Below are 14,398 nucleotides of genomic sequence, written 5' to 3'. Positions count from 1 at the left end.
AACAGAATAATCTAAATCCCTCTGGAGAATGAAAGCATCAAACCCACTACCTCTTGCATGCTAAGCAATCTAGCTCCGTCTAGATCGTATCTTCCTCATTTACTCCATTCCGCATTTTTCTAGACTTACTAGGCCTATGTAAAGACTGAGGGTGTGACCTGGATCGGACCTTTACTTTGAAACACATGAAGGCAGACGAGGTGGCTGGAGGTCCTAGCACAGACCCGAACATTGCTAACATATGCGGTAAAACAGCCAATCAGTTCCTAAGAAACGATGTTGCGACGCATCCAATCAACAATTGCTGCCTCGACGCACGGTTGTCTGATTGGTGACCTTGGTGCCATGTCATTTCTCCGACGCTCCATTGTTCCGACCTCTCAATAACCCAAAAAGCCCTACAGCCCACTAGTCCGACGAGCAATATTACAAATCCCACTATGTCCACGCCAAGACCCACCCTTCAATAGCATTTATTGGCCAGGCGTCCATGCTTACGCAAGGTAACATAACCCCATTTGTACAGGTCCTATCCCCTAACCAAATCGGCTATCCTAACCTTAACCACTTGAGGTTAATGCCTAACCCCAACCAATCGAGCTGCTTCGTAGGGCGGGTCTTGGCATGGCCATAGTGGGAGTTTTAATTTTGCCACCAGCAGGATGTCGGACTAGCGGGCTGTAGGACCAAAGGGAATTTTTTGGGTTATTGAGAGGTCAGAACAATGGAGAGTCGGAGAAATGAGTAGTCCCCAGTGACCTTTGCCATCATACAGCGTAAGGTTGTCATGCAAATCTCAGCGCTGATTGGATGGCCACCATTTAGTCACAGGTTTCAAACTTCTTGACGCTCAGGTATCATTCTACGGTACGTACTTGTTATGATAATAGTATTATCTTCATCAGACTTCAAATCATCCAAAAGGCTAATGTTATGATATATCATTTTAAGGGGTGAATCTTAATAATTTTTAGTAGGTTTTGCTTTATCCCTTAGATTAACATGGGAAATAATGTTGAAAGGGTAACGTAACGACTGAGATAACATTAACGTTAGCCCCATACGTTAAGCTGACCGCTGCTGTGAACTTTTCTAATTAAACTGTGATACATTTAGTCTCTTTCTTTCTGTTACATTAACACATTGGGATTGTATGGCATTTATTTGTGTAAGTTTAATTATTTTCAGTATAGACCTGATGTAAACCATTTTTAGGTAGGGTAACGTAAGCTAGCTGTTTGTTTGTTTATTTGTTTGTTTGTTTATTTGTTTGGTCTGTTAATGTCGTCATGGTTTAAGAGATTTTTCTACGATAAGTGGTGGTCATCTTAAGCTATGTTTTGTGTTGTTGACCTGACGTGAAAACCGTTAACGCCTGAGGTAATATTGTGTGCTTTTATAATAATCGAGTGACAGCACGATGACCATAGTTGAAGAGCTAGCCTATGCATTGCGTGACCTATGGATTAACTTTCTGACTAAAATAAATGGTGAAATTAATTACTGTTACCAATCAACATATTTGTCATTTGACAGGGTAGGCTATACTGTTCATTTGATAGACATATATTGCTGAAATATTGAGAAATAAAGTCTTGCTTGTGGTGATCAGTAGTTGATGAAGTATTTCCATCTGTTACGGTTCATTTTTGTTGTTTTCCATATCTTGTCCCTAATATCTGCAGAAATGACAAAGACTGGGAAATGCCTACTGGGCAGGTGTGATGTCCCTGTATGCCCAGGGCAAGTACAAATTTTCAACTGGCAAGAGGCTGGGGGCCAGGAGATGGAGGGCGGTAATGCAGCGGTTTGCTGATTGTCCTCTGACCCCACTGAAAGGTCAAACTACTGTCCCCAAACAAGACATATTTGGGAAAAGGATCCCTTGCAAGTGTGGATACCACCAGGTAAGCGATGCCATTGAATCATTAAACCTGTAATGTGATGCAAATATACTGGAAAATGTAATGGAAAATGGTTTCTCCTCAGTTCTATTGTTTTTTTTTTCAGTGTTACAGTGTGAGTTTGTAATTATTTGGGTGCAGAGTATTGTTAGACTTAGGGGTAATGTACTTTAAATGTAAACCCAGTTTTGTTTTTCCCAGTCAGCATAGAAGGCAGGGACAGCAGCATCTATTGCAGGTCAGCTTAGTGCTCCACTTGCCAGCGCTGCAGCTGGAACAAATGAGAGTTCACAGGCCAGTGCAGATGCAGCAGCTACAGGTTCTCAGGCCAGTGCAGCAGCTGGGAAAGTTGTTAAAGATCCAGGACCACAGACCGGTGTAGGTCACAAAGCTCCGGCTCTGTGCGGGATGAGCGAGGGGAAGTCTGTCACATGCTTGCTGTGTAGTCGGGAGGTGATGTGCGAGGACTACACGTAGTACCTGTCATACTACCACGTCCATGTGCAGTGTGAGCAGTGTGGTGCAAAGGCCTGGGGGACTGTTGGATTATTACAGCACCTAGAGGAATGTCACCTTTTGACCTGTCCAACAGACCTCCCAGATGTTGCTGCTCCTACCAGTCCCATAGCCCAAGAGACGACACCGACGACACCGCAACACAGTTGTGTTCCTGCCCTGTTCCCTCACCTCCCACAGCCCATGAGACGTCACCGGCACCACCACACATCCCACTCACTCTGCAGCCTCCTGAGGTAAACTGGGTGTGTTTTCTACCAAAGCAGTTCACCAGAGTCATCCAGCCAGCTGACCAGGAGTGGATCGCTCACATTTTGTATGACAGTACTGGACAGCTGAAACAACTCAGAACTGGTTTCATCCCCCCAGCCCCACTAAATCCATCTCACCTCCTGATCCACATAATTATTTCCGCCAGCGGATGTTCCTGTGGGCTCCAATGCGGATGTGGGGCATCCCTCTGAAATGCAATAGGAAGATGCACCATTCTGGCATTTACACTGAAGTCAGGGAGGTAATTGACATTGATTTGAAGTATTACCTGGTGGGTGGAGACTATCCAAGGTGCAGCAAATGCATGATTCCCGTCTGCCCTTGGAGCATTGACATTTTAAAACAGCTCGATCCCTCCCATCAGCTGTCCTCACAACCCATTTGGCAGTGGACAGGAGGTGTGTTGCGATGTTGCGCCCAAGAACATCAGGGAACAGCTCCAGCTATTTACAGCAAGCCTTGCAGGAGATACACAGTGAGGAGTGGGCTAGGTGGACCATTGACTACCTGTGTCCTCACCCAGTCTGAAGCTGTGTATCAGCCACCACCACCCTTCAGTCCCCTGCCCCTGGCCCAGTGGTTTGAGACGGTTCATGCCAACAACATTCTGAGTCACCTTGACGAGTTGAAGGGTGTCATCACTTCAACGTTTGGTAGAATCTTGAAACTGGACTCTACTAAGAAGGTAAATGTAAACCTATGTAAACTTGATTCCATTCAGTTTGTTAGCATAGCTGATGATTTCTGAGACATTATTTTTTTTTATGTATATCACAAAAAACTTGTTGGTGGCATTGAGGGCACAGCCTCATGGATGTCAAATATCGGCAACGAATTTGGGCAAGTGCTGAAGTGCTGGTGAGGTGGCTGGCCTTGATGACCTTTGTCAAGGCATCGTCCAAAGGTACAGAGATGCTGGTGAGCCAGAGCCAGATTCCATATATGTGGACAGAGACTGCTGCAGTGAGACAGGTGTGTTGCCTTCAATTTGTGTTGCGATGTGTCTTATCAATTACATTTGATAAAACAATAGTTTTGGCAGGAGATCAATGCAGTTTGAACTGGAAACAAACAGAGATGCATTTATTTACTGGCTGTTGCTTATTGTTATAGGGGTGGGTCCAGTTCTCACTTGGTTTCAGCCATGGATGTCAATGGTGAGACTGGATATTTTCCATTTTAGGAGGCGGTTCACCAATGGCCTTATGACGGAGGACCATCCACTGTATGGCACGTTCTGCTCAAAGTTTTTTTGTGATCAAATTTTTATTTTATTTTAAAGAGACAGTACGCACAGGTATGTATACGCCTCAAAAATAGAGCACAAAACATATATTCACATACCTACCTATATATATATATATATATATATATATATATATATATGTCCCTGACAGCTGCCTCACACTCCTGCAATGTGACAGGGCCATCTAGCTTTATGGAGTCAACAGTACTAAGGCGGGGTAGTTTAACGTCATTCAAGAAAATATCGCATACATGTTTGTCAAAGTTACTTTCCGAATTATATAACTCCTGATAAAATGAAGCAAAAGAGGCATTTACTTTCTTTGGGTCACATTGTATTGTGCCGTCTTTGTCTTTAATGCAAAAAATATCAGCAAAGTGCTGGAGATGGAGATCGAAACATAGATTACATTGTCTTACCGGAGACACTCTGAAAAGTGCAAAAATGGGGGGGCGCACCACCGCGCAAGGCGGGGGACAATCAAAGGTTTTTGATGCATTTCAAGGCCTTCTTGGGATCTTCAAAACGATGCTTTATCCCACTTGGCGTTGTGAATGAGAGCACTGCAGGATAGCCGATGCCAAACGGGATGTTGGCTGAGTGAAGCAGACGTTTACACTCCAAGAAGGAGTGTTGTCGCTCCTGCGTGCGAAGTCTTGATTGAAGCTTATCTTATGATTCTGCCAGCGGACATCCCCGATCTCTCTAGCAAGTTGTCTCACCCGCTCCTTCTGTTGAAACCTCAGGAACCGCATGATGAATGGCCTTGAGGGGGCTCTGGGCTTAGCTGGTAGTAGCGACCGATGAGCACGCTCCAAATCTAAGCCCCCATGGAAGTCATCCTGAAGGATTTTGGGGAGAGTGACCCTCAAAAACGATATGGCATCTTTATCCTCAACACGTTCCGGGAACCTGTAAATGCGTAGATTTACTTGCCTTTCCCGATCCTCGTACTCAGTTAGTTTGGCGTTCAGTTTTTCGACCTCAGAAGCCGAGGCCGGGTGCGAGAGGCCGCGTTGCCTCTCCACCTCCTCCAGCATATCAAGACGAGCCTCCGCGCTAGTTATCCTGGTTAGCATGTTGGCTAGCTTACCCTCAATCGCCTCGACAGCTCTTCTCGTTTCTGAGACGTCCTTGCGGATGTCTGCGAAGTGTTTGGCTTGTTCGTCTGATAGTTTCTGCAGAAGCTTGTGTATTTTAGCAGTGGATATGGACTCATCCACGTCTTCATGTGTCGGCGATATAGGAGAGGCCTGGGCAGCTTTTGAGCTAGCGGTAGCCCTGACGCTTTGCTGTTGTTGAGACGCATTTTCGTTTTTCTGGGGATTTGGCATCTCAGTAGTGGAAGAGCCTTATAATGAGCAACTTATGAGGAAAATGCAATGTGATAAATTGCGAATGCCTATATATTCACACGAAATGTAAACTACTGGTGCCGCAGCCTCCAGCCTAAGCAGCCATCTTGCTTGGTGCCATCACGTGACCCTGTTCTGCTCAAAGTTATCCACTTGTATCTTTAAGTGGGACAAAGAGGACATTTACCGCCTCAAAGAGGCCAAGAGGGCAGAGTTAAAAAAAAAAGCACCTGGGTCACATCCCCACTGACTCTCAGGTGTTATCCAGCATCACATCCAGTGAGCTGGTCAACCACTGCCGCAGGAGAACCCAAGGGGTTGAGGAGTCTCGCGTTCTGATCAAGCAAGTGCTGGACTCCATGTGGGACCTCACAGACACAAGTGGCTTACATCTCATAAATCATGACAGCATGTCTCTTGTATGGGAGGTACAGCAGAAGCACTTGCCCTGCATCCAGGATCCACCTGCTGTGCAGTTTTACACTAACACTGGATCACGCCTGGAGAAGGGAAACAAAACGCTTGACGTCCTAAGATGTGGCAGAGGATCCTCCTCTTTCAAGAGCTTTCATCTGCACCAGTGTGGTTTCATCCCAGGCAAGCTGAAACACTAAATATTTGAAACATTTTGTTAATGAATGCTGTGTATTAAGTTGTCATAACATTCTTTACAGAGGTTAATTTTCTCGATTAGTGGTGTGTGATTGACTCGTTAATTCAACAATTCCTTTGTGTAACATGGGCACAACAAACTTTATCAATCTCATTGTACCCCTCTCACTGTTTACACATAATTCCTTAAGGAATCTACACTTGAAAGTGATGTGTCTAGTAGTCCTGCCAGCTCCCCATTTGAGGACAGTGGGCCCATCACTTCAACTCCGGTAAAGTGGTTAATGTATTCACCATTAAAAATGCTTGTTCCTTCACCTTTTCTCTTAAATTAGCTGTACAAGAATTGGTTTTGTTTTCATTTCATGTGACAGGATAGTCGGTGTGATCCTAGAGGAATTCCCGGATGGGAGGCAGTCAATGCCTTGGCAGCGTATCTTGTCAGCCTCAATCGGACAATAACAGCTCTCTCAAACTCTGAGATAGCAGAGATATTGAGACTGTACTCTTGCCTGGATCCCATTGACAAGTCCCCAACCAAATACTCCTTGAAAAGCAAGAAAAATACCTTGTCAGGACCATGGAGAGCTTCTCAGAAGCGCAGTGGCTCTGTTCCAGGCCAGCAAGCAGCTGAGAGGTATCTGCCTCTGATATACAGTATATTTGTAATATTTGTGTATGGGTGTGTGTACATGTGTATCTACATACACACAACATTCACATGTATGTGTTTACAGTACACGCACATAATGTGGATTATGCCATCTCGTCATCTATTTGTAGATTGTTCATGGTTCATGGCCAGGCTGCCCACAGTCCTGATATTAACAGGATTTCTGAGTGTGTCGCACTCAGACTCTACAAAGAGTTCCAGGAAGCCAGAAATAGGCCTAGGACAACGAAGGGAAAACATTTGCAATACCTCAGTCAATTGTCATGACTTACGGTCATATCAAACAGTTAATAGAGGACTGCAAAGACATACTGGACAACACCAACCTTTTACTAGTGACCATAAACAACACCACAGTGTCCTCCTGGTGAGTTCATATTTACAGCTTCATACACTCACTTCAATATGAAAACTTAAAGAAGATAAATTCCACACAAATAATGACTGAAAAAAAATGTGCTCTTCTGATTTTTATTTTCTCTAGGCTGCAGGATCGGTAGAAGAGAACCGACCGCGATTCGTTACTGCAAGGGGTGCAGCTTCCTCAGCAGGTCCATTTGGCAGAGGAATCCCTCCTGGAGGCCTGGGACCTACCATCCAAGCCTGTTCAACGCGGTAATACAGTTATGAAGTTCCAGGAACCAGAAAAACATGAGGGTGAAGAAGTGATTCGTTAACGTCGCTGTGCCAAAGCAGTGTTTCCCACTGTGCACACAGACACTGGAGCTGGTGCCAGCTCAACCAATGCAAATCAGGACTGGCCTAGAGCACAGCATTGGCCTGGGGATGCTGTCTTCCCTGCTTCGTCGGACCTTGCCTACTGCCAGCAGGGTCAACACTTAGCTCCAGCGTCTCACTCTCAGGGCTGGTCCCCTTACCTGCCATCACCATCACCAGCTCCAGCGTCTCACTTTCAGGGCTGGTCCCCTTACCTGCCATCACCATCACCGTCAACAGCTCCAGCGTCACACTCTCAGGGCTGGAACACTTACCAGTTGCCACCAGTGCCAGCGTCCCACTCCCAGGGTGGCCATCCTGATCAACCGCCACCAGCTCCAACACCTCAACCTCAGGGCGGGATTCCTTACCAGCCAGCCCGAGCACCACTAGCTTCTCTCAATCGGTTCCGAGAATGCAGATTGCGAAAGGCAACCCTGTAGGATAAAGAGCGAGAGAGGAGAGGTGAGCCCCCCAAGAAGCGGCAACCCAAAGAAAGCTACCACTATCAGTGTAAAATATGTGGTCAGTCAAAGAGTAAACTTACTGGCCATACACAGTTATGGGGGAAATGGTACTGTCCTGCATCTGGACAGACCATCACAGAGTGGAAGAGCTCATTTGCCCCATCAGTGGCCGAGGCTGCTGTACAAGGTGCCACCTGCTCATCAGATAAACACTCACACACATTTACACTCCTATGGCGCAGCATCGGGGGCAACTCGGGGATCAGCGGCTTGCCCAAGGACACTTTGACATGGGACTGTAGGGTCAGGGATCAAACTACCAACCTTCCGATTGGCAGGCGACCACTCTACCACTGAGCCACAGCCGCCCCATATACATATGTATAAAGTTGTTTTTATAAATGTGCTGCACTTTGATGTTCCACAACAAGCCCATACATTGTGTTATTTCTGTTCAAAGTGTTTGTGTTATCTTTGTTATGTTTATGTTTATGTTAACACACACACATACATACACCTCTTTATTGGAGTTGTTTGTGTTATATATTAAGAAAAACTCTTTATTGGAGGTGTTTGTGTTCTTTAAAAAAAAAACAAAAAAAACAACCACACATACACCTTTGGTGTTTGTGTTATAAAAACAAAAAAGACAAAAAACACAACTCTTGTGGTGTAATAGCAACACATCCATCCTTTGGGTGGAAGATCCCAGGTGCAAATCCTGGCAAGAGTGTGCACCTTGTTGGCCCAATCAGTATTTATTTAAAAATGAATTCATGACATACTTGAATCTGCATTTTCTCCTTCATGTCTCACATTATTATTATTATTATTATTATTATTATTATTATTATTGTTATTATAACAAAGCATTATTATTCTTACCAATCCTATTTGTATCTATTTTTAAGCAATATTTGATAAATTGATAGCACTTTGCATTCATACCACAGAATGTTCCAATCGGGGATCGAACCGGATCGAATTTCTCAATTTTCCTTTTTTTATTCTTCTCTTCCCCCCTTTTCCCTCGTTTTATTCTTTTTCCTTCCCCTCTCCTAGCAGTCCCTTTTGCCCCATCTTAGGCCGAGTGGTTAAGGCGATGAAGTGCTAATCCATTGTGCTCCACACCTCATGTGGTTTCGAATCCCGTGCTCGTCAAACCAGGGTGTATTATTCTGCAACTAATAATTGTCAACAACATGACTGGCTGCATTTCCTCTCTTTGGAACAATGTTATCAGTTTCTCACTGAGAAATGCACATTTTATAATTTCTTTAGTACAGTAGGTTGAAAGAAATCATAGTATAGTGTATCGAAAAAAGTGATAGCAAACTATGTCGAAAAAGTGATAAAAAAGCCAAAGTATAGTATATCAAACAAATTCATAGTATAGTATTTCAAAAAAGTGATAGAAAAGCCATAGTATAGTATGTCGAAAAAAGTGATAAAAAACCATAGTATAGTATGTTGAAAAAAGTGATAAAAAGCCATATTATAGTACGTTGAAAAAAGCCATAGTATATTATGTCGAAAAAAGTGATTAAAAAGTCATAGCATAGTATGTCGAAAAAAGTGATAAAAAGTCATAGTATAGTATGTTGAAAAAAGTGATAAAAAGCCATATTATAGTACGTCAAAAAAGTCATAGTATATTATGTCGAAAAAAGTGATAAAAAACCATAGTATATTATGTCGAAAAAAGTGATAAAAAACCATAGTATATTATGTCGAAAAAAGTGATAAAAAGTCATAGTATAGTATGTCGAAAAAAGTCATAGTATAGTATGTAGAAAAAAGTGATAAAAAGTCATAGTATAGCATGTCGAAAAAAGTGATTAAAAAGTCATAGTATAGTATGTCAAAAAAAGTGATTAAAAAGCCATAGTACAGTATGTCTAAAAAAAGTGATAAAAAAGGCATAGTATAGTATGTTGAAAAAAGTCATATTATAATATATCCAAAAAAGTAATAGAAAAGCCATAGTATAGTATGTCGAAAAAAGTGATAAAAGCCATACTATAGTATGTCAAAAAAGTGATAAAAAGCCATAGTATAGTATGTCGAAAAAAGTGATAAATACCCATAGTATAGTATGTCAAAAAAAATCATAAAAGCCATAGTATAGAATGTAGAAAAAAGTGATAAAAAAACATATTATAGTATGTTGAAAAAAGTGATAAAAAAGCCATAGTATAGTATGTAGAAAAAAGTGATAAAAAGCCATAGTATAGTATGCCGAAAAAAGTGATAAAAAAGCCATAATATAGTATGTAGAAATAGGTGATGAAAAGCCATAGTATAGTATGTCGAAAAAAGTGATAAAAAGTCATAGTATAGTATGTCGAAAAAAGTGATAAAAAGCCATAGTATAGTATGTAGAAATAAGTGATGAAAAGCCATAGTATAGTATGTAGAAATAAGTGATAAAAAGTCATAGTATAGTATGTCGAAAAGAGTGATTAAAAAGTCATAGTATAGCATGTATAAATAAGTGATAAAAAGCCATAGTATAGTATGTCGAAAAGAGTGATTAAAAAGCCATAGTACAGTATGTCGAAAAAAGTCATAGTATAGTATGTAGAAAAAAGTGATAAAAAGTCATAGTATAGTACGTAGAAAAAAGTGATAAAAAGCTATAGTATAGTATGTCGAAAAAAGTCATAGTATAGTATGTCAAAAAAAGTGATTAAAAAGTCATAGTATAGTATGTCGAAAAAAGTCATAGTATAGTATGTCAAAAAAGTGATTAAAAAGTCATAGTATAGTATGTCGAAAAAAGTGATAAAAAGTCATAGTATAGTATGTCGAAAAAAGTCACAGTATAGTATGTCAAAAAAAGTGATTAAAAAGTCATAGTATAGTATGTTGAAAAAAGTCATATTATAATATATCAAAAAAAGTAATAGACAAGCCATAGTATAGTATGTCGAAAAAAGTGATAAAAGCCATAGTATAGTATGTCAAAAAAGTGATAAAGAAGACATAGTATAGTATGTCAAAAAAAGTGATAAAAGCCATAGTATAGTATGTCAAAAAAGTGATAAAGAAGGCATAGTATATTATGTCAAAAAAAATCATAAAAAGCCATAGTATAGAATGTAGAAAAGTGATAAAAAACCATATTATAGAATGTCGAAAAAAAAGTGATAAAAAAGCCATAGTATAGTGTGTCGAAAAAAGTGATAAAAAAACATATTATAGTATGTCGAAAAAAGTGATAAAAAAGCCATATTATAGTGTGTCGGAAAAAGTGATAAAAAGCCATATTATAGTACGTCGAAAAAAGTGATAAAAAAAGCCATAGTATAGTATGTCAAAAAAAGTGATAAAAAGCCATAGTATAGTACTGTTGGGACCGTCCAGGAGTGAGTTAAACATTATCTTGTCAAACAAAGGATTTCCAGCCAACATGTGCTCAGAGACAATGGGCCTGAGACAAAGAAGGCCTACCTGGAAAATTCCGATCCAGGTCTCCTCAGGAAAGATGGTTCATCACCCATTTTCTAACAACAGCCTGCATGCAGACCTTGCAGCCTAAAAGTCGCACCTAGGTGTTACTGCACAAAATGGCCGAAACACCAGGAGGTCCTGCATTCCCATTGGTTCAGAGGTACCATAAAACCAGCATGGAGCCAGGTCTGGTGGCCTGAGCTATAAAACTCCATGTCACCCCCCACTTCTCGTCTTTTGCCCTGTGACTTTGGTCACTACAGCATAACACACAGAAATCTCAGTCTTTCATAGCAACCCCGTTGCTGCAGGAAGCACGCAAGCTTGTGCCAAAACTTCCACTTTCGCCAGAAAGTGGATTTATCTCTCGGTGTTCTGGAAGAACACCACTGGATCCTGTAACACACATCGTGTTTCAAAACTGCAGAGAGAACAACACGTTCTCTAGAAGGAAATCGGACACGTTTTTCTTCTCAAGTCGACTCTAACTCCCTTCCGTCTGCTCTTTTTGGAAGGAGAGCTTCCTCTGATCTGCTGACGAGTAGACACGGACCCCCGTTTCTTTCGTGGAAACCTACGGACAAACGGACTGAACACACAGTAAGAAGGCTTACGTCTGGGCAGAGATAAATAGTGTGTTTTATTAATGAGTAATTTGCTATTGCTGCCACTTTGTGTTACCATTAATGTGATCTGATTAATACAGCGCTACTGCTGCGCGTGTAATGTATTAATCTAGGATTGTGACCGCTGAGTCAAATCTATTCTGTGAATGTACTCTGATCACGGTGCATTGTTGATATGTTGTGTTGAATATGTAGCTAGCTTGTTCAGGCTGTAAATGCTACTTTCTGCTTCTCCCACTGCTGAGGAGTTTTAGGTACTGTTAGATCCAAGTATATATATATCTTTCTTTCCTACTTCTCTAACCTTTCTCTCACACACACATATATGAACACATAGCTAGTTACACACACGCGCTAAGGTGAACAGCTGGCCAACCAGCGAGTCACATAAACTGCAGACCGCTCCACAGTTCTGCGCTCCTGTGTGTCTCCCTCTGGTCAACCACACGTGTGCAGACACGTTAGCTTAGCAGCTAGCCTATTGTTGGTAGCACATAGCTTAGCCTGAATGAGCTAACGGCTAATCTTAGCCTAGCCTATCAATACCGCCCTCTTGGGGTGAAACAGTTTTGTTCAGCTCACAGGAGTAGCCATTTTTGTAGTCTTTGGCTAGACTACACCTCGTCACCCCCTACTCTTTCACACTCGCTCTCTCACACCCACACCCACACACACACACACACACACACACACAGAGGGTCTCCCCACATGCTGTTTTGTTTTTGCTTTGTTTTGTTGTACTTAGAAGAAACGTATATTGGTTTTAATTAATCAAAGGATTATTGATTGGCCATTGATAATTTTGAAGTTAATAAATTCTACTATACTTTAATTAGCAGTTGTTTGTGATTATTTGTGTATTATTGTATTAATTGCTGGTTAAACACAGGTCAGTGCTCGGATTTCACCCTTCCACTGACAAATGAGACTATTCCACAGTTCAATATTGGCCCCTGAAGTTCCAGGGTGGTGCCCCGTTTTGATTGTTTGTTGATTTGATAAAGTTATTAATAACCATATTCATAACTTTATTAATATTGATAAACATCTTTGATAATATGCCAATAATCTGATCTGTACCCCTACGTGTACCCAACAGTATGTAGAAAAAAGTGATAAAAAAGTCATAGTATAGTATGTTGAAAAGAGTGATTAAAAAGCCATAGTATAGTATGTCGAAAAAAGTCATAGTATAGTATGTCGAAAAAAGTGATAAAAAGCCATAGCATAGTATGTCGAAAAAAGTGATAAAAAGCCATAGTATAGTATGTCGAAAAAAGTGATAAAAAAGCCAAAGTATAGTATGTCAAAAAAATTCATAGTGTAGTATATCTAAAAGGGCCATAGCATAATATGTCAAAAAGGTGATTAAGCAGCCATAGTATAGTATGTTGAAAAAAGTGATTAAAAAAGCCAAAGTATAGTATGTCAAAATTTCATAGTATAGTATGTCGAAAAAAGCCAAAGTATAGTATGTCAAAATTTCATAGTATAGTATGTCGAAAAAAGTGATAAAAAGCCATAGTATAGTATGTTGAAAAAAGTCATAAAAAGCCAAGTATAGTATGTCGGAAAAATTCATAGTGTAGTATCTTGAAAAAGGCTATAGGATAGTATGTCGAAAAAAGTTATAAGAAGCCAAAGTATAGTATGTCGAAAAAATTCATAGTGTAGTATGTCGAAAAAATGATAGAAAAGCCATAGTATAGTATCTCAAAAAGGTGATTATGCAGCCATAGTATAGTATGTTGAAAAAAGTGATAAAAAAGCCAAAGTATGTCGAAATTTCATAGTATAGTATGTCGAAAAAAGTGATAAAAGACATAGTATAGTATGATTAAAAAAGTAATAAAAAGCCAAAATATAGTATGTCGAAAAATGATAAAAAAGCCATAGTATAGTATGTAAAAAAAATTCATAGTGTAGTATGTCAAAAGGATCATAGTATAGTATGTCAAAAAAGTGATGAAGAAGCCATAGTATGGCATGTCGAAAAAATTCATAGTGTAGTATGTTGAAAAAGGCAATAGTATTGTATCTCCAAAAAGTGACAGAAAAGCCATAGTACAGTATGTCGAAAAAAGTGATAAGAAAGCCATAGTATAGTATGTCGACAAAAGTGACAAAAAGCCATAGTATAGTATGTCAAAAAAGTGATAAAAAGCCATACTATAGTTTGTCGAATAAAATTATAAAAACGCCATAGTATAGTATGTCGAAAAGTGATAAAAAGCCATAGTATAAGTATGTCGGAAAAGGTATAAAAAGCCATAATATAGTGTGTCAAAAAAGTGATAAAAAGCCATTGTATAGTATGTCGAAAAAAGTGATAGACAAGCCATAGTGTAGTATGATGAAAAAAGTGATAAAAAACACATAGTATAGTATGTCGAAAAAAGTGATAAAACGCCATAGTATACGGTAGTACTTCGGAAAAAAAGTCATAGTATATTATTTCGCAAAAGTCACAGTATTGAATTTTTTTTGAAAAATTATTGTATAGTGTTTTCGAAGAAGTCAAAGCGTAGTTTGTTTAGACACAGTTGCAGGTTTCTG

General features: G+C 40.3%; 1 long non-coding RNA gene across 1 annotated transcript; it reads left to right on the top strand.

The window, feature by feature from the left end:
• Nucleotides 1-6,076: 6,076 nt before the first annotated feature.
• Nucleotides 6,077-8,889, top strand: LOC116066679. The gene is made up of 5 exons (XR_004898634.1): nt 6,077-6,178; nt 6,281-6,543; nt 6,690-6,946; nt 7,064-7,761; nt 8,826-8,889. It is a non-coding gene; the product is annotated as an uncharacterized LOC116066679 (long non-coding RNA).
• The last annotated feature ends 5,509 nt before the right edge of the window (nt 8,890-14,398 follow it).

This window comes from Sander lucioperca, chromosome 10, assembly GCF_008315115.2.
Source record: "Sander lucioperca isolate FBNREF2018 chromosome 10, SLUC_FBN_1.2, whole genome shotgun sequence".
Lineage (NCBI taxonomy): Eukaryota > Metazoa > Chordata > Actinopteri > Perciformes > Percidae > Sander > Sander lucioperca.
This window is presented reverse-complemented; position numbering and strand designations above follow the sequence as displayed.